A 24,546-nucleotide genomic window follows, 5' to 3' on the forward strand; every position below is an offset into this window, starting at 1 on the left:
AATATGCCAAGAATTCATAACCAATTAAAATTTTGTTTGGAGAAATTTCCAAATGACTTGGGGATAGGCATAAAGGTTGTAGATCACCAATTTTGGGGGTTAGAGAATCAAAGGAGCAAGTTTTCAGAGATTTTTTTATTTTTTAGTGTGTTGATACGTACTTTTACCAAGAAAATTTTGGATTTTTGTGATGAACTGACTGAAACCAATCTTTTGCATACTCTTAAATGTCTAATACATTTATTTGAATTAGTACAACATATTTTTTTGATTATTTTCTTTCATTTTCTTCATTTTGTTAGTTTTAAGCAAGTAAGGATTTTGAAGCATTTTAATGAATTCTTAGCAATCCATGGTCTCTACTTGATCATGGATTTTTGGATGGATAGGAATAGGTATAATATGAATTTAAATAAGATCTCCAACCTTTACTCCATGGCTGTGATGCTAAAATGGTGAATTAAGGGTTGAGCAAGTGGTTTGTTGAGCCATTCCAAGAGAGGAAAATGTGCCTAGAGAAACCTTGTGAATGGGAAGACAAGGTTTGACACCTTAAGTGAACACTAGAGACAAGGAGGGAAGGTTTGAACCTGATTTGAAGCTTTTAGGAGAAGATTTCACCATAAAACTAAGTGGACAAAGATTAAAGCCCTAGTTTTAAGCCTAGAAAGGAGGCTATTATGTCTAGGGCACTTCTATACGAAAACTAGATGAGATTCTTTGTAATCCAAAAATTAATCCAAAAGGTATCCGAATGTCAATTTTATTTAGGATCTTATTTAGGTAAAATTGAAGAAAATTGCAAAATACCAATTTTAAAGGCTTAATTCCACTAGATCAGTTTGAGAAAAAGAAGAAGTTGATAAGAAAAAGTTGAAATATGGTTTGGGGAATGGTCAAAAATTTTTAATGACATGCCTTGGAAGGTTTTGGACACCTTGACTAGCAAAGATCCTATAACATGGGTATGGGGGTGTTGAAAAGACACTACAACATCTAGGTAGCATGTAGAGTGGATTGTGTGGGTTAAGAATTGCAGAGTTCTTGATTTTGGGGGAAGGACCTAGGTAGGAATCTTTGGAATATCCTAAGTGAAAAAAATCTTTGGAAGATTGAGTTAACCAAAGTCAATTTCATTATTGGGTTTTGGAGAACACCTAAAGCCTTACTACATCAAAGCAGTATCAGAGCCAACTTTGAGTGAAGTGTATGTTAGACATAGAGGAATTAATGTTTGAAGTAGAAATCATGCCTCCAAAGGCATTAAATATAGATGCTATGAAGAAAATAGTCCAAGAAATGTTGGACTCTCAAAAATAAGACACAAAGAGTGAATAACCTAAGGGAAAGGTAAAGGGAAAACTCATTGAATGGGGCGACCTAACTAGTGAAGAGGAAGAACAAGAAGAGCAAACAAGTACTTCTATAGCCCCTGCAACAACACGATCTGATAAGGAACATAAAATGTTATTGGATGCTCTAAAATCTCTTAATAGGGATCATTTTGATGGATTACCTACCTACCATGGAAGCTTCAATGGTGAAGACCTATTGGATTGGATTGATGCAATGAATAGCTACTTCAACCTTAAAGAGGTGGATGAAGATAAAAGAGTAAGTGTAGCCAAGGAAAGATTGAAGGGAGCAACACTAATATGGTGGAATGTAATGGAGGAATAAAGAATCCAACAAGGTAAGAAAATGATCAATTCTTGGGAAAGAATGGTGATAAGGATTAAGGCACAATTTCTCCCTAATGACTATAAAGTACAGATGTACAAGAAGCTACAAGGTTTCAAACGAAAAGACCTTGATGTAAGTGGATAGATTGAGGAGTTCCAGAAGATCAAGTTGAGATCCAAGAAGATGGAAAGTGAGCTAGAGAAGTTAGCTAGGTATTTGAGTGGTTTAAGAACAAACATTTAGGATGAGATAACTATAATGGCTCCAAATACAATAAATAAATGTTTTCTGTTAACTTTGAGAGTAGAGGAAAAGTTGACAAGAAAAGGTGAGAAACATTCTAGAGGTAAATATCTGAACAATTTTAGAGTAAGAGGCTTCTTTGGAAGAGGACAAACTAAAAATAGTAATAAATAAAATGTGACACCATAAGGAAGTGGATAAAGTAGTGTGAGGAGTAATAGAGGAAATTATAGGGGTAGTAGCCATTCAAGAGGTAGATATGGTGGATATGGAAGAGGAGGAGGTATTGTATTCATAGGGAAGTGTTACCACTATGGTCAAGTAGGACACATAATGGGAAAATGCCTTGAAAGGAGTTCTTCACAAACCATGGATGCAAGAACAAGCTTTGTACAATATGATGAAGTAAGTAGTGCTAGTACACCTATTGAAAAAACTAGACCAATACATGAAGGAGAAAGTCTGATGCTAAGGAGGACTTTATTAAAAGTTCCACAACCCCAAGGACCACCACAAAGGAAGACCTTATTGAGGACCACATGTAATTCTCAAGGAAAGGTATACAAAGTTATAGTAGATTCTAGCTCTAATAAAAATATCGTGTCACTTGAAATGGTTGAAAAACTTAAGTTGAAAAGATTAACTCATGCCACACCCTATAAGATATCTTGGCTCAATAAGGGTCAGCATGTGCTCATAGATGAACAAGCCTGTGTAGAGTTTTAGATAGTAGACTATAAGGACAAGGTCCTATGTGATATATTTCCCATGGATTCTTTCCATATTCTCTTAGGATTCCCTTGGCAATATGATGCTAAAGATTTTCATGATGGGGAGAAGAACACTTATATTATCACTAAAAAACATAGGAAATTTCAAATGGATCCCTTACCTAACATAGTGGATGAAAAGGCTATAGGTTCTAGCACCATTTTATTGAGTGGAAAGGTGTTTCTTAAATTCCTAAAGACTGAACCTATTCAAGAATGGTTTTCTATAGTTTTAAAGTGTAAGGAGGAGCCTAAGAAAAACAAAGACATTGAACTATCTAGAGAAGTGTAGTAACTACTGGATCAATATTAAGACATATTGGTCAGTGAAATCCCAAATGATTTACCACCTATGAGTGGTATTAGTCATCAAATAGACCTCATTCTATGGTCTACTCTACCTAATAAAGCACCATATAAAATGACTCCTTCACAAAATGCAAAATAGGAAAACAAGTGCAAGAATTGACGGATAAAGGGCTAAAAAGTATAAGCCCTTGTGCAATACATACAATACGAGCCCCTAAAAATAATGGAAAATGGAGGATGTGCACTGATTCAAGGGCCATCAACAAAATAACCATCTAATATAGGTTTCCCATGCCAAGAATAGAGGATGTAATGGATGATTTGGGGGGAACATATTATTTCTCAAAAATTGATTTGAAATCAAGATATCATCAAATATGGATTAGGCTTGGAGATGAATGGAAAATGATATTTAAGACCAATGAGGGTTTATACGAGTGGTTGGTGATGCCATTTGGCTTAACCAATGCCACTAGCACCTTTGTGAGGTTAATGAATAAGGTATTAGTAGAGTTTATTAGCAAGTTTGTTATTATTTATCTTGATGACATTATGATCTTTAGACAATCCAAAGAAGAGCATCTAAAGCACTTGGACATGGTCTTGAATAAGCTATGCCAAGAGAATTTGATGATCAATTTGAAAAAGTGCGAGTTCATGAAAACTGAAATAATTTATTTTGGTTTTGTAGTGTCATAGGGATGTTTAAAGATGCATATGTCCAAGGTTGAAGCAATCATGAATTGGCCTACATCTAAACTAGTTGGAGATGTCAGAAGTTTTCATGGGTTGGCATCATTCTATAGGAAATTCATTAGAAATTTCAGTCATATCATGACACCTATACTTACCACCATCAAAGGAGGAGTGAAATGAAAATTTGCATGGACATCTAAGGCTAATGAAAGATTTGAATAATTGAAGGAGAAGGTGGTAGACTTACCTACTCTTAGATTATTTGATTTCCACAAACCTTTCATAGTGGAATGTGATGCTAACAACTTGGCCATTGGAGTAGTGTTGAGTCAAGAAGACCACCCAACTACTTTCTTTTCATAGAAATTTAATGAAGCTAAGAAAAAGTATTTCAAAAATGACCTAGAGTTGTATGCTATGGTGTAGTATTTAAAGAAATGGAGATAGTACCTTATTCTAAAAGAGTTTATAGTCTATACAGACAATCATGCCTTAAGCTTCCTTAATAGGCAAGGCAAGTTAAGTAAAAAGCATCTCAAATGGGTTGAGTATTTGTAGGCCTATACATTCATCATAAAGCATAAGAAAGGTACTTCCAATAAGGTTGTTGATGCTTTTAGCAGAAGAGTATTAGTAGTCCAAGAAGTTCAACTATAAAGTGTGGGATTAGAAGCAATAAAGGAACTATTTGCAATTGATAAATATTTTTCAACAACCTACAAGGTTTTCTCTAATTTTTCTAACACATTCCATGTAGATTTTGTTGATTATTTGTAGCAAGATGATTTTATTTGCAAGGGAACACAATTGTGTATACCTCAAGGGTCTATGAGGACCAATATCATCAAATAAAAACACCAAGGTAGTCTTGGAGGACACTTTGGATCTGATAAAACATTAGAGTAGGTCAGTAGGGCATATTTTTGGCCTAAAATGTATCAATATGTTAGAACCTTTGTGGAGAAATGTGGCATCTACCAAAGAGGTAAAGGAACATCATCCAATGCTAGACTCTATCAACCTCTTACCATACCAACTAGGCCTTGGGAATGCCTTAGTATGGACTTTGTATTGGGATTACCAAAAACAATAAGGGGTTATGATAGTGTGTATGTTGTAGTGGATAGATTTAACAAGATGGCTGAATTTATTCCATGTAAAATCACCAATGATGCCTCATTTATTACAGTTCTTTTCTTTAAAGAGACAGTCCAAATACATGACTTACCTGTTAGTATTGTTAGTGATAGGGATTCCAAGTTTGTTGGTCATTTTTGGAGGAAACTATGGAAGAAGCTTCAAACCAACCTTGCATTCTCTTCATCCTACCATCTACAATAAGATGGTCAAAATAAAATAGTAAATAGGTCTTTGGGAAATTTATTAAGAACTTTCACTAAGCAACATGGATAATTTTCAGATTTGATCATTGGGCAAGAAGAATATGTCTACAATGATTTAGTCAATAGGAGCATTGGAAAAAGTCCTTTTGAGATTGTTTATGGTTGCCATCCTAGGGGAGTTCTTGAAATAAGAGATTTTAGAGACATGGAGAAGAAGAGTTCTCTATGAGAGAACTTTGCAAAACATATCAAAGACATTCATGACTAGGTGTAGAAAGCTCTTCAAAAGAGTGTTGATAAATATAATGAAAGGGTTGATAGATCAAGGAGGGAAGTCAAATTCAATGTTGGAGATTTGGTAATGACTTATGTTAGGAAGGAAAAACTAAGGGACAATCAAGTTACTCATGAAAAAGATAAGACCACTCAAGGTGTTACACAAGTATGGTACAAATGCCTATGAGTTAGAACTACCACCCAATTTAGGAATCTCCCTTATCTTCAATTAATGTGATCTCTATGCCTATAAGGGACCACATCAAGATACTGAGACATCAGTATTGCAAGACTCAAATGGTTGATTGGGTAACTAATTTTCCCACTCCTCAACCTATGAAACTTGAAAGAATCTTGGATACCAAAGTGCTAAAAAAGAAAAGGATGACAGTTTACAAAGAATACCTAATTAAGTGGGAAGGATTTCCTGATGCTAAAGCCACTTGGATGAGTGAATTGGATATCATTGAGCATTGAAATATAATAGCTGAACTAACAACTCATGGGACATGAGTTCTTTTGTATCCCAGGAGCATGGTGCAGGAGCACAAGGTAAATAAGGGGTCAAATTATTTAATTTTAATTTTTTTTTTTGTAATAAGCTCTAAGAGGAAAAAAAACTTAGATAGATTCAGCCTAGAGGCTTTAATAGTAATGTTTTATGGGTTGGTGAACTCATTTGGAGGCCAAAAGAGCACTTTGCAGTTGTTTGTTCAAGTTACTCTAGGTTGGTCAATGATTGGTCAGAGATTGACTGAAGGATGAATTTGGTCATTTAATGGTCATATTTATCCTTAAGGAATGATATGTATTCATTTCATGCATAGTTGGAGTCAAATTGCACAATATTGTAAAAAATTGCTTAAAAGTAGCAATATTGCAACTTTGCAATTTTTACAACTTTTGCATTTTTCTTACAAAATATGCCAAGAATGCATAACCAATTAAAATTTTGGTTGGATAAATTTCCAAATTCTTGGGAAGATGCATAAAGGTTGTAGATCACCAATTTTTGGGGTTAGAGAATCAAAGGAGCAAGTTTTTGAAGCATTTTCTTATTTTTTAATGTGCTGATCCATCCTCTTACTAGACAAATTTTGGCTTTTTGTGATGAACTAAATAGAACCAGTCTTATTAATATTCTTACATGTCTAATACATTGATTTTAATTAGTGAAACATATTTTTTTCAACATCTGCATTTATTTTCTTCATTTTATTAGTTTTAAGCAAGGGTTTTGAAGCATTTTAATGGATTCCTAGCAATCCATGGTCTCTACCTAATCATGGATTTGTGGATAGCTAGAAATAGGTGTAAAATGACTATAAATAAGATCTCAAACCTTTAATCCATGGTTGTGATGCTAAAATGGTGAATTAAGGGCTGAACAAGTGGCTTGTTGAGCCATTCCAAGAGAGGAAAATGTGCCTAGAGTAACCTTGTGAATGGAAAGACCTTAAGTGAATACTAGATACAAGGAGGGAAGGTTTTAACCTATTTTGAAATTTCTAGGAGAAGATTTCTCTTTTGGACTAAGTGGACAAAGATTAAATCCCTAGTTTTAAGCCTAGGAATGAGGGTTTTGTGTTTGGGACACTTCTGTATGGAACCTAGATGGGATTATCTATACTCTAAAATTTATTCCAAAAGGGTATCAGAATATCAGTTTTATTTGGGGCCTGTTCAGGTAAAATTGGAGGAAATTGCAAAATACTAGTTTTAAAGGCTTAGTTCCACTAGATCAATTTGAGCAAAACAAGAAGTTGATAAGAAAAAGGTGAACTATGGTTTACAAAATGGTCAAACAAGTTGAATAAAATTCCTTGGAAGGTGTTGGACACCTTGACTGGTAAAGATCCTATAGCAAGGGTGTGGGGGTGTTGGAAAGCCACTAGGGCATCTAGGTAGCCTGTAGAGTGGATTGTGTGGGTTAAGAATTGAAGATTGTGATTGAACCAAAAAAGATCTAATTCTCTTTATAAGGGGATACAAGGCCATAAGAAACTATTGTCATGTGTGAGAAACTAAGGAAGACACGAAGTCTAGGGTGTTGCTTCATATGATGGCCAAGTAGAAGAGTTTTCAATTGACATACAGAGCAAGAAGGTGTAAGAGGATGAATTATTGAAGGATGAACAAGTTGTCAAAGATGAAAAGTATGAATGTCAAGTAGAAAAAATGACTAAACCAGAGATCTATAATCTACAAGTGAGTTGTGTTTTATAATCAGACCAAGTCCTACTGTTAATTTCTAACAACTGTATTAGTCTAGATAAATCCTTTGGATTAAGGTTGACCTTGTTGGAAATATTTATAATAGTCTAAGTTACTGAGATGGGAGGGGTGAATCAATAACTAATAAAACTTAATCCTTATTTACCAATTAATCCTTTACATGTATTTTGATTTAATTGCATGCATGAATAACTAAAAGTATTAAAACATTCATAACACTTTGACACAATTTTTGGTGAACTAGAAACCTTCCAAATAGAAAGTAAAATTGGGGTGGGGATGATACCCACAAGCTTTAGTACTATAGTATCAAGTTGGCCTATTAAGGCTTACAATGATCACTTCTAATGATCTACCCTATTAGGAGCAATAAAGACTACTAGGTCCACCTTGCAAAAGGATTTACAAACATGCAATAAAGTATGCACTCAGTAAAGAGATTTACAAAAGATTTTTAAGTCCAACTTGTGAAAGGATTTAACTAATCCAACTATTAGGGTGAAACAATGGCTGATCTTTGATTTACAACTTGGTTTGCTGAATGAGATTCCTTTAAGTATTATGATCACCTTACTATGATAGATAAATCTTTGCTATTCCTTATACTACTATAGCCTTGTATTTCACACTTCTACTCTTTTTTCCTTAATATCATACTTCTATTCTATATATTAGATGTGATACAATACATTATATATATACCAATCCAATTTTCAAATCAACAAAGTTGGATACAATACAAGTTTACACAAAATACACAAAGTTGACCAACTGTAGGAACTCAAGTTTTGACAACTAGCTTAGTGAAATTTTGATACTTGACATCCACTATCAATGTTCAACATCGTCATGCACTTGGTAAAGGTAGAAGCTTGATCCATACAGATTACTTCCAAGAATTATGAACTCGGTCTGCATTGGTGACTTAGAGAATACTATGAAAATCAACATATAAACTAAGTCACTTGATTCATACTACATGGCTTAGTAAATACTATCACTACAAGCTTGGTATAAACTAAGTCACTTGGTTAACACTGAGTGGCTTAGTCAACACTAGATTCACATCACTGTAATTGTGAACTCAGTAAGCACTGCACAACTTAGTTTGCACTAGGTAACTCGATAAATCTTATGAAGCTTGGTTTACACTATTGATCACCATCATGGTAGAGACTGCTCGACACAAACTAAATACTATTCCTTAGACTCAATAGCAACTATACAAATTGGTAGAGTCTGAAATGCTTGGTTAACTATATTAACTATACAATATGTTCAATAGATACTTACAATCTGAATAAGTGTGTGTCACTAATAACAAATATGACTGTAATGTCAAAAATCTCCCCCTTTGGCATTAGTGACAAAAAAATTTATCAGTCAAAACTAAATTAAAAAAAAATTCAAGAACACCTTTTATTCATCACCTTGTGACTCCAACTTGGTAGAGTACTTTATTTTTGAGATTTTTCAAAATTGTTTTTGTAGAAGATGTATCTCTAAGTATTTGCACATATATAATGCTCCCACCCCCCCCCCACACACACACACACACACACACACGCAATATACTTTATATATTTTCACATCTAATATGTACATTTTCTCCCCCTTTATGTATATTTCCCCTTTACAATATACATATTCTCTACAATATACATCTTCTCCTCCTTTTTAACATTAATGCCAAAGGAAGTTAGCTACAAATAACTTAGAAGACAACATATGGCAAGTGGGAGTGGGAGTGGTCAGGGGAAAGGACATGATAGCATACATTTTCAAAATTTGAAACTTGTACTGGGCAGGATTCCATAGGGAGGATGAAATGAGAAACTTGGATTGAAGGAGGGGCTTGCAAAGTGTGAAGGGACTATAGAGGTTGGAGATGAAATGAAGAATGGGGATGGGGACCCATATGAATAGTGCAGAGATCTGGAAAAAAAAATTTCGCTACCCAAGGTGGATTGGTTTGGTTTTCTGGCGAAATGGTCATCTCTTTTTGGTGTTAAACACTCTGGTAAGTCTTCCTTCCCTCAGATTAATATTTTTTCTAGATTGGATAAGGGATCTTGTGTGATTTCTATTCTGGATGAGTTGGTGGATCATAGTATTGCCTCAATGGCTTCTACATTGGTGGGAAAGTTTATTGGGAAAAGGCTGAACATAGACATAGTGATATTTTTCACTCAAAAGAAATGGTAATTTGAAGGATAGGTCAATGTTATGGATATGGCAAAAGGCTTCCTATCTTTTAATTTTACTTGTTAAGAGGACTTTTCTAACATCTTGTGTGGAGGACCTTGGAGTATAGGTTAGTCTACCTTGTGCTTCAAAAATGGTCATCGAAACTCAATTTGAATAAATCATTCTTTGTGCAAGCACCGATTTGGGTTAGACTTCTAGAGTTTCCATTGCAATTCTAGAATAAGGATGTTTTTGTGGTAGTTGTTAATTCCTTTAGGGAACTTTTGTCAATAGACTTGATTACAACTTCAAGAAGTAGATTAACATATGCAAGGATATGTATTGGTGTTAGAGAAGGGGATGGTATGCCAAAAGTTGTGAGCTTTCACTCTAAGCTAGGAACACATACTTAGTAGCTTTTCCATGAAAGTATCCCTTTTTCTTGTTTTCACTATCTAAAATTTGGACATAAGGCGAATCAATGCCCAAAGGTTAAAGCTAAAAAGAAAAAGTTTTCTTCCCTTTCCCAAGGAAAGGAGAAAAGGATCTAGAAAAGGAAGGGCTTAAAGGGGGATCAGAAGGATATGGCTTATGCTCCTATCATAGGAGGAAGTAAACTAGCTACCTTGACCTCTATGAAAGACAAGGACATCATGCTAGGAATAAAGACTAATATTTAGGCTGAACCAACATCAAAGAATAATGGGTTTGTAGAACTAGTAAGGATAGTGGAAGATCCAGATAAGATAGTGAAAGTCCCTATTGATGGAAGAAAAGAGATGGTCCTTGGAGCATCAAAGGTAGATGAGATAGTTATTTTGTCTATTGGAGAGGAGGAAGACCTAAGGATAGTGGAAGATCTAGAAAGGATAGTGAAAGTCCCTATTGATGATAGCAAAGAGACAATCATTGGAGAATCAAAGGTAGTTGAGATAGTTATTTCATTTAATGGAGAGGAGGAAGATCTATCTTTGATTCTTGGATTTTTTAGAGAATGCAAATCCACAATTTTTAAAAGATAAGGAGGCAAAGGGAGTTAATTCAATTTTTTCTCATATTATGAGGGAGGACTCGAGGGCTAAAGAGGAAAATTCTCAGTTGCAAGAAGTGGGGGGAAAAATATCTTATGAAGGGAAGATAGTGAAGGAAAAGCAAGAGGATCTCTTGGCTCTCTCCTCATCTTCTAAGAAGGATCCAAATGCTACATGCAATCTAGAAAAGGGAATAGAGAAGGAAAAATTATTATCTCCAAAGCCTAAAAAGAAAAGTAATTGAGAACCCTCCCCAGTTTCACCAGCAGAGCCTAGGAGTTGTAGTAAACCAAATTTGGGTATAAGGTCTAGATCGAGAGGAAGGAGACTTGATAGCCAAGTCAGAGAAGATGAGACCAGAAGATTTTTGGTGGATGGGAGTCAAAGAACACTTTTGGAGTGCTCCCCCAATTTTAAATGAAGATAATCTCTTGGAATATATGGGGCCTTAATGGTTCCCATAAGCAAGAAATTATTAGCAATATGATTAGAGATTAGAGACCTAATATTCTACTGATTCATGAAACTAAGATAAAAAAAGAGAGTTTGGGTAAAATATCTTTTAGTAATAACATGAGTGGGGAAGCCTCAGATTTGGAAGGAGCATCTGGAGGATTGTTGATCCTTTTTTAATAATAAGTAGTTCAAATTCACTACTTTGTACAATGATGGTAATATCCTATTTTGTAAATTTTTCCATAAGTATTCCAATGATTTTTGGTTCATATTGAATGTTTATGCTCCTAATACCAAAAGGAAGAAAGAATTATTGGTCCAAAGTTTGTAATTTGGTTTAGACTAGTAACATAATTAAAGGAATTATAATGGGGGATTTTAATACTCCATTAGTGGATGAGGAGAAGCAAGGAGGTTTGGCACCTAATTGGGAAAGTAAAATGGACCTCTCCAATTTCATAAATAACTTGGCTTATTTGGACCTAGATCTATTGGGAGGAGCTTTTACTTGGTCAAATAAAAGAATTGGAAGGGAGTGTATCCAAGTTTGGTTGGATAGAGCTCTTATCTCTCTGGATTGGTTGTATTCCTTTTCCTGTAAGCTATCTCTACTTCCCAAAATTGGCTCTGATCACTCCCCTATATCTCTTTTGGTTGCCTCTTTAGAACCAAGAAGGAACTTTCCTTTTTAGTTTGAAAAGATGTGGATTTCAGATCTTGACTTATTGAATAAGATAAATAATTGGTGGGGGATAAATATAGAAGGTACTGCCATGTTTAGAGTAGTGAAGAAGTTGAACAATGTGAAAAGATTGATAAAAGTCTAGAACAAGATAGATTTTGGTCATATTTTTCATGATAAAGATGATCTATTTGTTAAACTCACATCCATTTAGGATGCTATTCAAAAGGAAGGGTACAATGATTTGAACAAAAATGTTAAGCTATCTATTCTATTTGACTTGCATAATATAATAAATAAGGAAGAGAAGTTGTGGAAGAAAAGATCTAGAATCAATTGGCTAAAAGAGGGGGATCAGAACACAAGGTTTTTCCACATTTCTACTCTAAAGCATAGAGCTAATAATAGAATTTCTATTTTAAAAAAGGGGCAGGATATGTTGACAAAAGAGGATGAAATTTTTGGTGAGGCTGTATCCTATTTCTTCTCTCTTTTGTCCTGGGATCCCTTATTATCGAAGTTGGAATAGACTGAGATTATCTCATGCATTCCATAGATTATTCAACCCCATCACAACAAAATGTTGACAACTATCCCTAATGCTCAAGAAGTTAGAGAGGCTCTTTTTTCCCTACTAGTTGATAAGTCCCTAGGTCTGGATGGTTTTCCTACCTTCTTCTTCCAAACTTACTAGTAGGTGGTTATGGAAGATGTTGTGAAGGCTATTCAGGAATTCTTTGGAGCTAGAAGCATTATTAAAGAGATTAATTCAACTTTTTTGGTCCTTATTCCTAAAACACCTAGGGCTAACTCACTAGACTTTCCTTGGTTTGGTGCTCTAGGCTTTTGGCTTTGATGAGAAAGTTTGTAAGCTTATATCTTAGCTTATTTCAACTTCTTCTCTTGTAATTTTGGTTAATGGTGCTTCTTCCATTTTTTTCAAACCTTTGAGAGGGCTTAGATATGGGGACCCCCTCTCATCTATTTTGTTCATCATTTTGGCCAAATGTATTAGAAGGCTAAAAGGATTTAAAACATCTTCTAGGTTTGAACCTTTTTCTCATCAATAGTTTGTGGATGATACAATTATGGGAGGGGAAGCTTCAATCAAGGAGGCTAAGGTAATGAAGGAGATTCTTGATTTGTATACTAGAGGATTTGGATAACTCATTAATTGGGATAAAAGCTCAGTATTCTTTATTAATACTCCAGAGGATGGGTAGAGGAAAATTGTGAGGACCCTTGGGTGTAGAGTGGGAAAGTTTCCTTCTACTTATTTGGGTCTCCCTTTGGGCATTAAGCCTCCTGATTCCTTCTAGAATGGGATTCTTGATAGGTTTAGTAAGAAGCTATTGGGCTGGAAAGGAACTACTCTTACTCAAGCTAGAAAATGCCTCTTGGTTAAATCTACTCTTCAAAACCTCCCAATGTATGCCTTGAGCCTTTTTGGGATTCTAGTCAAATTTGTAGAGAAGATGGAAAATATTCAAAGGGATCTTTTGTGGTCGGGTCTTGAAGGACAAAATAGATATCATATGGTGTCTTGGGATAATATTTGTCTTCCTAAGTACTATGGTGGATTGGGTATCAAGAAACTAAAGCATCTTAATATGGCTCTCCTAACCAAACAGATCTGGCACATCTTTAATAGTATAGGGGAATGGAGAGATGTATTTGTGTATAAGTATCTTAGAAGACCTTCAATTCAATTTTTGCTAAATAATGAGGACATTTCGAGAGGGTTTGTTATCTGGAATGGTATTATTAAAGCAAGCGAGCTGGCCAAGGCTAAGGTTGTTTGGAAAGTAGGGAATGGGGAGGATATTTACTTCTAGATGGATCACTAGTTGCTACAAGGACCTCTTGTTAATAACCCTACATTTCAAATTTGGGCTAATGATTGTATAAGGCAATTTGGTTTGAAAGTTAGTGATTATAGAATTGATCAGGGATGGAAAGACCTATCAGTTATCTCTAAGAATCTCAAGCCGATTGTGACTATGCTGAATGCTATGGTTATTAATAACAAAAGGGATGAAGCTGTATGGGGTGATAACCCTAATGGTTATTACTTGGTAGCTTCAGGCTACAATTCCATTTGGAGCTTTAAAGAGAAACCCCCTTGGGCAAAAGCTTGGTTACCTGGGCTTACCCCAAAGATTAATATTTTTAACTGGCTAGCTTTGCAAGATAAAATTATTACATATGACAATTTGATAAAAAGAGGTCATATTATACCTAATAGGTGTATCCTATGTAAGAATCAGATGGAATTAGTTAATCATACGTTTATATATTGCCTTTTTTAAAGAGAGGTCTAGGACAATATAATAAAAAAATTAGGGGTTAGCTGGTGTAAACTGGATAATCTACTAGATTTATTTTTCCATTGGATAAGTATGTTCAAGGGTTCAGATCTGTTGGACTTAAGCACCTAGACCTTGCCTCATTTTTGTTGGGGAATCTGGAAGGAAAGAAACAATAGAATTTTTAGAGATAGAGTGGAACTTGCTTATGTTCTAGGAGAGAAGATTTATAGAAGCATAAAGGAATACTATGAGGTAAGGAAGGGGGGTGATATTGAAAATGTTGGTAATAAAAAAGAGAAAGATAAGGACAAGAGGTCTAAAAGATAGGATGTGAAATGGTTGCTCCCTCTTGAGGGATTGCATAAAGAAAACCTTAATGGTGCTTGAAAAGGTAAACCTGGACCTTTGGGTTGTGGAGGTATCATAAGAAATAATTTTGGTGGAGGGGTGGTAACTTTTTCTCATCTATTGGGTTTCCAAAATAACCACTTTGTAGAAGCCAGTGCAGCTTGCTATATAGTTAAACTAGCTTTTGAAACGAGGATTAAAAAATTATGGTTGGAGGGGGATTCTAACAACATCATAAGATGTATAAAAGGAATTAGTCAACTTTTGTGGTCTATTGCTAATTTAATAGAAGAGACCTAAAATATCCTTCAAAATTTTGAATGTTTCCATGTCACCCATGTTTATAGGGAAGCTAATCCTATGGCTGACTAGTTTGCCAATGAAGTAGTTAGGCAAGATATGATGGTGACTTGGAATTTGGAGGCGAATATTCTAGCAGATGTGAGGAGTCTTATCGAATTGGAAAAAATCTAGGGAATTACAGTGGAGATTTTATTATAATAATGTTAATTTATGGAAGTTGGGGTGTGAGTTATTGTAATTATTGTGTTTACAACAAACACAGTCAGGAGGTGAGGTTATTAGTGTCATATCGACACATTTTGGGGATTAATATTTTCAACTGTCTTTTTTCCTCGGGCATAGAAATTTTTTTGGCACTTCTCAAATATGTAAAAATTAGAGCTTTCAAAGGGTTGAGAAGGGTTTGTAGAGGTTGGTGTTTATGAGAATTGTAGGGGTGGGGAGCACAAAAATGGTGGGGGAACAGAGTAGGAAGGAGCCTGTGGGGGAAGTAGAAAAGTGGAATGAAAGGGCTAAAGTATAGGAGAAATTGGAGAATGGAGGTGTAGCAAATTAAATTGTTAAACTCCATGGCTTTGACCCAAATGTTACTAATAGCATGGTGAATTCTTGGAAGGATAGGAGAGTCAAAGTGAATGGAGTTTTATTCCAGATAATAGAGGAAGTCATTGCTCTTGTGTCCAAAATTCTGATGGAGGGCTTCAAATTTTTTAGAAACAAGAAGTTTTCGGTGAATGCGGTCAAATATTTTGTAAAGAAAATGAAGGAGAGGAATGATCTGGTAAAATGTGAAATGTACTATGAAATGAATTCCATCAAAAAACTTTGGAGGTATGTTTTACGAGCTATTATAGAGTATATTTTGTTGGATACCAAATTTGATCGGGTGAGAACCCATCATTTTGTTTTTCTTAACCATTTTTGTAATGGCATCAAGATTTCTTTCCCCTTTTACTTATTTACTTCTATGAGCAAGACCATGAAAACATATAAGAAAAAACCCTCTATGAATCTTTCCCTTCATGAGGGATTACTGTTGTTAATTTTTGAGTATTTGAAAGCCTAGACTTTAAGAAAATCCCTTCAACCTGGTGCGGATGCCTCTAAGGATTCAAGAAGTTCCAAATTTTCCTCTGATTTTGAGGACATTGAAAGTATTACTTCAGAGGGGGAGGAAAAATCTTCCTTTGGAAAGAAGGCTAAAGAGCTAGAGGAAAAATTTCCCTTACCGATAATCCCAGGCAAGAAGAGTCCTAGAGGATATGGGCCTAAAATTACAAGCCAGCATGATGAAGAAAATAATGAGGAAGGGGAGGATTTAAAATCTAATGATGAAAAGGAGGAGGAGAGGGAAATTAAGAGGGAGGAACCAATTGCAAAGAAAAGGAAAAAGGAAAAATAGATGGATGTAGAGGGGGTTTTAGGGTCAGGGCCGAATATCTCTACTATTCCTCTTCCCCCTATTCATCCCTAGGAGCAGGAGAAGGATAATATTGGAGGAGAGGGTGGAGAAGTGATTATTAAGGATAGGAAAAATGCTTGGAGAAATTTTAATGTTAGAACATCCAAGATGAGGATAGTCAGGGAGACTATGAATCCCTAAATTTTGGAAGAAAAATAGGGCCAACTCTAGTTTGAAGAGCTCATCGATCCAGCTGTGGTGGCAATAATGGATGATGCTAGAGAAATGGGCATAAATCTATTGAATAATTCTTGTAATAGCATGATTAACAACTTTAGGTCAATCAAATGGCTTTACTACAAACTAGAAGAGTTTAGGGGTAAAATTGGCCAAATGGAAAATAATAGGTTGGAGCTAGGTTTAGGAAAGTAGAAGAAAAAGGAGGATAGAATTAGTCTAGTTGAGAAGAAAACCCTAAACTTGGAAAACTATAATCATAATCTGGTGAACTTAGAGGATCTCCATCCTCAATTCTATCAATAAAAAAATTCTTTCCTGTACTAGAATGTTAAAAGCTAAAGGCCTACTAGATGAGAGTGAGGACAAGGATAGGGATAGAGCTAGCGGGGAAGAGGATGTGGTGACTAAAATTACTTGCAATAGCTTGGACTGGGAAGCCCAAAAGAGTCAAGAGTAGATTGCTAAGGATACTCACAAATCCTATGAAACAACTTAGATGATGTAGGAGCTTGAGTGAAAGACAAAAGAGTAATCATGTTTTATTTATTCCTATCTTCAGTTGTTAGTTTACTATTGTTTTTTTATTTAGTTGTCTTTTGCTTGTTCTAACTTTTTCGATTTAAGTTGAACTGGCCTTTATATTTGGCTGGGCTTTCATGCTTATTATCAACCATATGACTTATTTTTGTTTGGCTAGGCATTTTATGCTTATTATCAACCTTGGTTTTTGTTTTAACATTTGGGTTTCAGGATCTCTGTAAAACCTTTTTTTCTTATCAAAAATATTAATGCCAAAGATGTATGCTATATATTCTATAGCAATGCCAAAATGTGACAAAATTTTTGAATGTATCTTTAGAATTAGCACCATTGTCTTCTCCCAATTTTCCTACAACACCTTGCATGTGTGCAATACAACTTGAAATTTTTCTGAAAGTTCTATCATGTGATCTGCAATTGAGAAGTTTTTATCATGGATGAGCATTTTGACATGTACAATAGTTTTTGCAATGCATCCATGTTTGGAAGAATCATGCCCTATATGTTTATTAGTGTAGTTGTTATTCTAGCTTCTTCTCTTAGCAATTCTACCTACATATCAGTTAAGAATATGATCTTTGTGTAGTGGGAAGAGCTATAACTCAGGTCAAGTTGCAGCTTTTGTGCACTTACCTACAAATCTTCATCAATCTTTGACAAATTTTCTTTAATTTCTTTGGTGAAAATTGAAATATCATAGAGTTTACCAAATAATAAAGACACATTGTTGCAAGATGTCTCCAATGAGTTTAGGATAGTAGATAGATCTACTTAATGAATAGCAATCTTTTGAGCAATAAGTTCTAAAACTTTATTTTCAAATTTCTTCTCAGCTTTCTGCAACAATTTTTGCTCTCCATTCAAATCTTCATTTAATTTTTGGACTGCCTTTGCTAGCTGAATCAAAATTAGTTGAGAAGTGTCAACCTCTATGTTTAATGCCTCTACTAGGATATTCTTTGCATCTTCAATTATTTTAAATTTTTTATTTCTTTATTCTCTAAGCCTTTGTTTCTTAGCTTTCTTCTAAAGAAGTTCTCCAAATATATGCATTTGATCAATATTAAGATTGGAGATGTCCCAATTTGGAATAACAATCTCCTCATCAAGATCTATTTCTTCTTTCTCTTTGCATTTATTCAAAAATTTTGTACTCGGTTGAGACTTGGTCTCAACTATCCTTGCACTTATTATTTGCATACTAGGAATGGAAACAATGGTATAAACAGTGGAACTAGCTGAAAAAGTAGATACTAAACTTATTTTTGAAATATATGGTGTAACCAAAACTGATGAAGAGGGAAGTGTTGACTGCTTGGTAGGTGAAGTTCTTGTCACTTCTATCAATGAAGTATTGAGCTAAATAGGTGAAAAAATTGATTGAGTGCTTTTTGTTACAGTATTTTACATAATCAATCCTATAGTAGCTTTCTCTAGGCTTGATGTTTTTAGTGCTTCACTCAGAGAATAAGGAAGTGAGGCTATGACTGCTGCTACAATTTGCTCAGGGTCAATCTTCTCTATGTTTTGAACATTAGATAAATCTTCCTTGGTAGCTTTCTGTCCTTGTTCCTCTTCCTCATCATCTACATTGTCATAATGTGTAACTTCTTCATCATCAATTTCCTCATCTTTTTCATGTTCATCATCATCCTTGTCACTAACATTGACAAAAAAATCAATTTTATTGTGAAGGATATAAATCTTCTTCCATGTGATGGTAGCATTCCTTACCACATGTTCAATGTCATTCATTAGTATAAGACAAGTGTTAAATCTCAAGGTAAGTTTTTCTTCATTCTTCTTTAGAGATTCCTTTACTTCCTTGTCATTCAAACTCAGCATGAGTTTCCTTAAGGTCTACTCATATATGTCTTTAGTAGTTTTTATAGCATTCTCCCATCTTGGCCTAATCTTTTTCATTAGATCACTTGGAATCTGCTAAGAAAGCTAGTCTAGGGAATACTTCCACTTACCCATTTTAGACATAATTATGTCTTCTATTTGTGTCTACTCCTCTACAATCCTAGTCTCATACTTTAATGCTTTGAACTTTGGTATGTCTGATCCTAACTCTATTTCTTTTAACCTTTCCTAAAAGGTGGGTGGAGGTCTTTTAAAGATCACATCTCCTCCTTCTTTGTCAAGTTTCTTCCTAGATGCCCTCCTCATGAACACAACAGTAGATGGTTTAGGAATCTTGCTTATAATAACCTTACCTTTCTTAGTTAATGGCTCTTCTTCCTCTAATTTCTCTTCATCTTCTACTTCATCTTCCTCAATATCATATCCTTTGACTTTAGTCAACAAAAGAGTGGTTCTTGCTTTCAATTTTGTAATTCTCTTCTTCCCTTTCTTGACTGCCTGAGGAAGTTTAATTTCAAGTTCAATTCTTTCTTTTGCTTCATCATAGGTACCAAAGTATGTAGCTTTTGGGTCAACAAGCTCATTAATTAGTGCTTCAATAATGTCCTTGGTTTCATCTATGTTTATCTCATAACCTAGAGGTTTGACCCATACAATTCTCAGTCTAACTAATCATATATACACTTTGTCACTATCAATCATGAAACAAATATCATCTTTGTAATCATCAACAACTTTCTTGGGAATCCTAAATCTACTACTCATCTTATCTTTGAATGTGTCAAAGTAATTATCCATAATACTCACATAGTTTTCTCCCATTTCAGCTATATACACATTAATTTGATGAAGAATATGTTCATCCTTCCTCCATACGACTATACCTTTAGATGGGAAGAACTTTTGCACATAGAGAAATAGGAAATTTAAGAGTGAATTTAACTTACAAGGATTGTTCTTTGAAGTTCTTATACTTTCCATATTCTTTTTAAATTGGTTTAGCATCAACTCAGCAAGGTCAAGTGATATGTTATTTTTGACCACCTTGTATGCAAGATCCACTACTTTACTTGACACATTGTTGAGTCTACTCAACCTATATATCTTATGTGCAATGACATGTATCTTGAATTTTAGTTCCATATCTAAAACACAACTGATCTTCATTCTCCTCCCATCCCACTTGGTAATGGTTTTCTTCTCTAGCTTGACCTAACTCAGGGTTTTGGGCATTTTAGCTTTTGCCAACATAGGAAGACCAATGATCCTATGGATCATCTTCTTTGTTATCAAAATAGGTTTTTTTGACCATAAAAGACCATTATGCACATGACTGGGAATGAATCTTATCCATTTGAACTAAAAATCTCATGGCATATATGGAATGTGAGTCAAACCCTTCGCTTCAAGGTGTTGATGCTCAGGTTTTAACACACCATTCACACACAACTTCTCTAGGGTTTCATTCATTTCCAATGTTCTAATATATTTAATAGCACAACAAACATATGAATGAATTTCATTGATTAACAATACCTTTGGTGGTATTTGCGATTGAGCTCTGCTCGGATCTAGGATTTTTGTGATGGCAAGACTTAGCTTAAATTTTGGTGCCTTTCATTCAACACCTTGAATCAACATATCAGATCGTTTCTTTGATTTACTATTGGTGGATACCATATTTCTCAGTAAGGTTTGAGAGAAAATGAAAACCTTTAGTAGTAATTTTCTCAAATCGCTCTGCATAGATAGCTCTCAAAAATTCACAGTGAGAAGTTTATTTGATTTCATCCTTTTGATCAAATTTCTTCTTTTAATCACCATAAATGCTTGGTATGATTGTTTACTCAAATGAAAAACTAGCCTCCACTTCTCTTGCATTGAATGCTCGACAGAGTCATCCATGACTTGGTAACCATATAGAACTTAGTTACTCCTAACCTTGCTTGGCAGGGTCTTGTGATTTGACCTCACTTAGTAATAACTGACATCTTCTTTATTTCTCAGTGATCCCTTTGTATCTTAAATGCTGATATGGATCTTTTATTCTATTGACTAGAAGTGATGTGAGATATCTTCTTTAGAATCCTAGTTCTAGTTCTCCTTGTAAGAGATCAATTAGAATTACTGGAGTCACCCAATTATTGAGTGACATGCTCATCATTGCTTAGACTTGCATTCTTAGAAGATTTTGGAATCCATTGTTGTATCATCTACTTTCTAATGTTATTAGCCTTGGCTTTCTTTTCATCTTCAATTCTTCCAGTATTCATATAGTTCTTGGCAAGATGACCAAGTTCTCTATAAATAAAACATCTTCTGGTGGTGTCTGTTGTCCTCATGTGATGTTTTACACAATTTATTCCAATGTGTCTAAATTCTCCATAGTAATGACATCTGCACCAAGTGTTATAGTCCCAACCAATTATAGCTTTTATAATCTATTATATTGGGTTCAATATCTTAGTTTTTCATTCTGAGAATTTGTGCCCATGCTTCTTACATTTGTGACATTTGCCTTCAAACTTAGGTTTGTCTTTGCATTCATTAGCTCTATGTCCATGCTGATTGCAATTGTAGCATTTTCCATTAAATTTTGCTTTCGCATTGCTTCAACATTTGTTTGATGGATCTCCTATCTTATCACAGTGACTACAAGTAGGTCTTTGATTGTTTTGAGCTACTGTCTTATGTGATTCACCTTCTTCTATATATCCAATTCCTAATTTTTCTTTTTGTCTGTAATGAATCTTCTCATTCAATTGATTCATATTTGCTTGAGATTTCATCATCCTCTCATTGGTTTTCTTTTTAGTGTTTAGATCATTCTGCAATCCTTCATTCTCTAATCTTAGATTCATGATTTCTTCATTTGCATTGGTGAGCTAATTAATGAAGTTTTCTTGATGAAGGAATAGATGTTGAATTTCATTGTTCTTTCCTTCTATCTCTTCTTTTATCATATTTTTCTCGTCCATGACTTCACACAATCTTACTGACTAAGTTTCTTTCTCTCTTCTTAGCTTTCTTACATCTTCTTGAAGTGTGCCATTCTTTTCTAATAGTTTTTTGATTGTTTCATTGGCTTCATCTAAATTTCTTGAATGGATTTCTTCAATTCTTTCTTCAACATAGAGTTGGGCATTCATCTTTGCTGCAAGATCTTCTCTTCTTTTCAAAGATTGGGAGAGTTTCTTCTTTTCTTTCTTGAGTTGTCCAATAGCCAATTTCAAATCTAGCTTCTCATTGTCAATAGCCTTCTCAAGTCGAAATACCTCCATAACCTCTAATATTTTCTCTAAGAACCACAAAGCTTTGATACCAATTCTTGGAAATATATATGATAAGCTAAGTTAATGAGAGGGGAGGGGTGAATCAATAACTAATAAAACTTAATCCTTATTTACCAATTAATCCTTCATGTGTATTTTGATCTAATTTCATGCATAAATAATCAAATCCATTAAAAAAATTGTAACACTTTGACACACAATTTTGATGACTAAGAAACCTTCCAAATAGAAAGTAAAACTAGGGTGGGGATGATACCCACAAGCTTTAAAATTGTAGTATAAAGTTGGCTTGTTAAGGCTTACAATGATCACTTCTGATGATCTACCCTGTCAAGAGCAATAAGGATTGCTATGTCCACCTTGCAAAAGGATTTACAAAAATACAATAAATTATGCACTCAGTAAAGAGATTTATAAAAGACTATTAAGTCTAACTTGTGAAAGGATTTAACTTATCCACCTGTTAGGATGAAATAGTGGCTGATCTTTGATCTACAATTTGATTTGCTAAATGAGATTCTTTTGAGTGTTATGCTCACCTTGCTATGATAGATAAATCATTGCTACTACTTATATTGTTGTAGCCTTGTATTTCCCACTTCTTCTCTTTTCTCCTTGTTATCTTACTTCCATTTTATTTATTGGATGTTATAAAATACATTACATATATAGCAACCCAATTTTCAAATCAACAAAGTTGGCTACAATACAAGTTTACACAAAATACACAAATTTAGCCCAACTACAGGAACTCAGGTTCTAAAGACTAGCTCGATGAGGTTTTGATACTCAACATCCAATGTTAATGATTGACATCATCATGTAATCAGTAGATATAGAAGCTCAGTCCATACTGATCACTTTCAATTAGTCCAAACTCAATCTGCACTAGTGACTCAATAAATACTACCAAACTCAACATATAAATTGAGTCACTTGATTCATACTATATGGCTCAGTAAATAATATCATTATGAGCTTGGTATAAACTAAGTTACTTGGTTAACATTGAGTGGCTTAGTCAACAATGGATTCACATCACTATAACTACAAATTGGATAAGCACTGCACAACTTGGTTTGCACTAAGGAACTTGGTAAACCTTATGAAGCTTGGTCTACACTACTGATCACCATCATGGTAGAAACTACTCGACACAAATTGAATACTATTTCTTGGAATCGATAGCAACTATAGAACTTGGTGGAGTGTCAAATTATTGGTTAACTCTATTAACTATACAATACATTCAATAGATATGTACAATCTAAATAAGTGTGTCACTAATAAGAAACATGATTGTAATGTCAATGGACCTAACAGTCATTTGTAAATCCTTCAACAAGGTGAAATTCTAATAGAATGTTCTAAAGTCCTCTAACAAGGCTCACTCCTAATAGGGTGATTGAAATTCTTGAACCTGGTCACATTTAACAGTGTGCATTATAACCTTTAATAGGGTTGGCCTTTGATAGGGCATCACTTCAGAAGAGAGATAAGTGGTAGCATGTTACTGGTGGTTTTTCCCAAATTAGGTTTTCATGTAAAATCCTTGTGTCAAATTATGTGAATGTGTTTGTGGTATTTCATTCTTACATTTATGCAAAGTTATTTTGACCTAGGACAATGACCTACTAAGTTAAGGTATTGGATGTCTAAATGGATGCATGCATGATATGGTTTTATGGATATGAATATATTAAGTACTAAATTTTTTTATTTATATATTTGGACCTTGGATAACTAATTCACCCCCCTCTCAATTATTCTAAAGAATTCCAACAACTTCTTCTTTATCCTCTCTTCCTTTTTCTTTTTCTCCTCTTCTTCCTTTTTCTTTTTCTCCTCTTCTTCTTTTTTTCTTTTCTCCTCTTCTTCCTTCTTCTTGTTCTTCTCTTCCAACTTCCTTTTCTCTTCTTCCATCTTCACTACTTCTCTTTTATTTCTTTCTTCCTCTTCCTTTATCTTTTCTTTTTCTTCTCCATCTTCTTTCTCATCTTCAGATCTTACGTAACATACTAAATTTTCAACATTTTCTCCATAATCCTTAAAAATATCCTTTGCAATATCAATTGTGACATTTTTACTATTTATTTGCATGGTATCCACATCTATAGTTACCTATAGAACTATTTCTTCTGTAGGTGCTTCTATTATTTGAGGGCTAGAAGGTTTGAAGTTCCTCATCATCTACACTATAGCTTCTTGTATTTCTTCATTTACCTCCTAATAGTTACCTTCCATGATCAAAATCACCCTTATATTGTTCCTTAGATAAGGTTCAAGACTTTGCACTAATATTTTCAAATGTCCCTCACACTCCATTGTACATAG

The sequence above is a fragment of the Cupressus sempervirens genome, chromosome 5 (genome assembly GCF_028749045.1).
Source record: "Cupressus sempervirens isolate cs-2001-9-10 chromosome 5, ASM2874904v1, whole genome shotgun sequence".
Classification (NCBI taxonomy): Eukaryota; Viridiplantae; Streptophyta; class Pinopsida; order Cupressales; family Cupressaceae; genus Cupressus; species Cupressus sempervirens.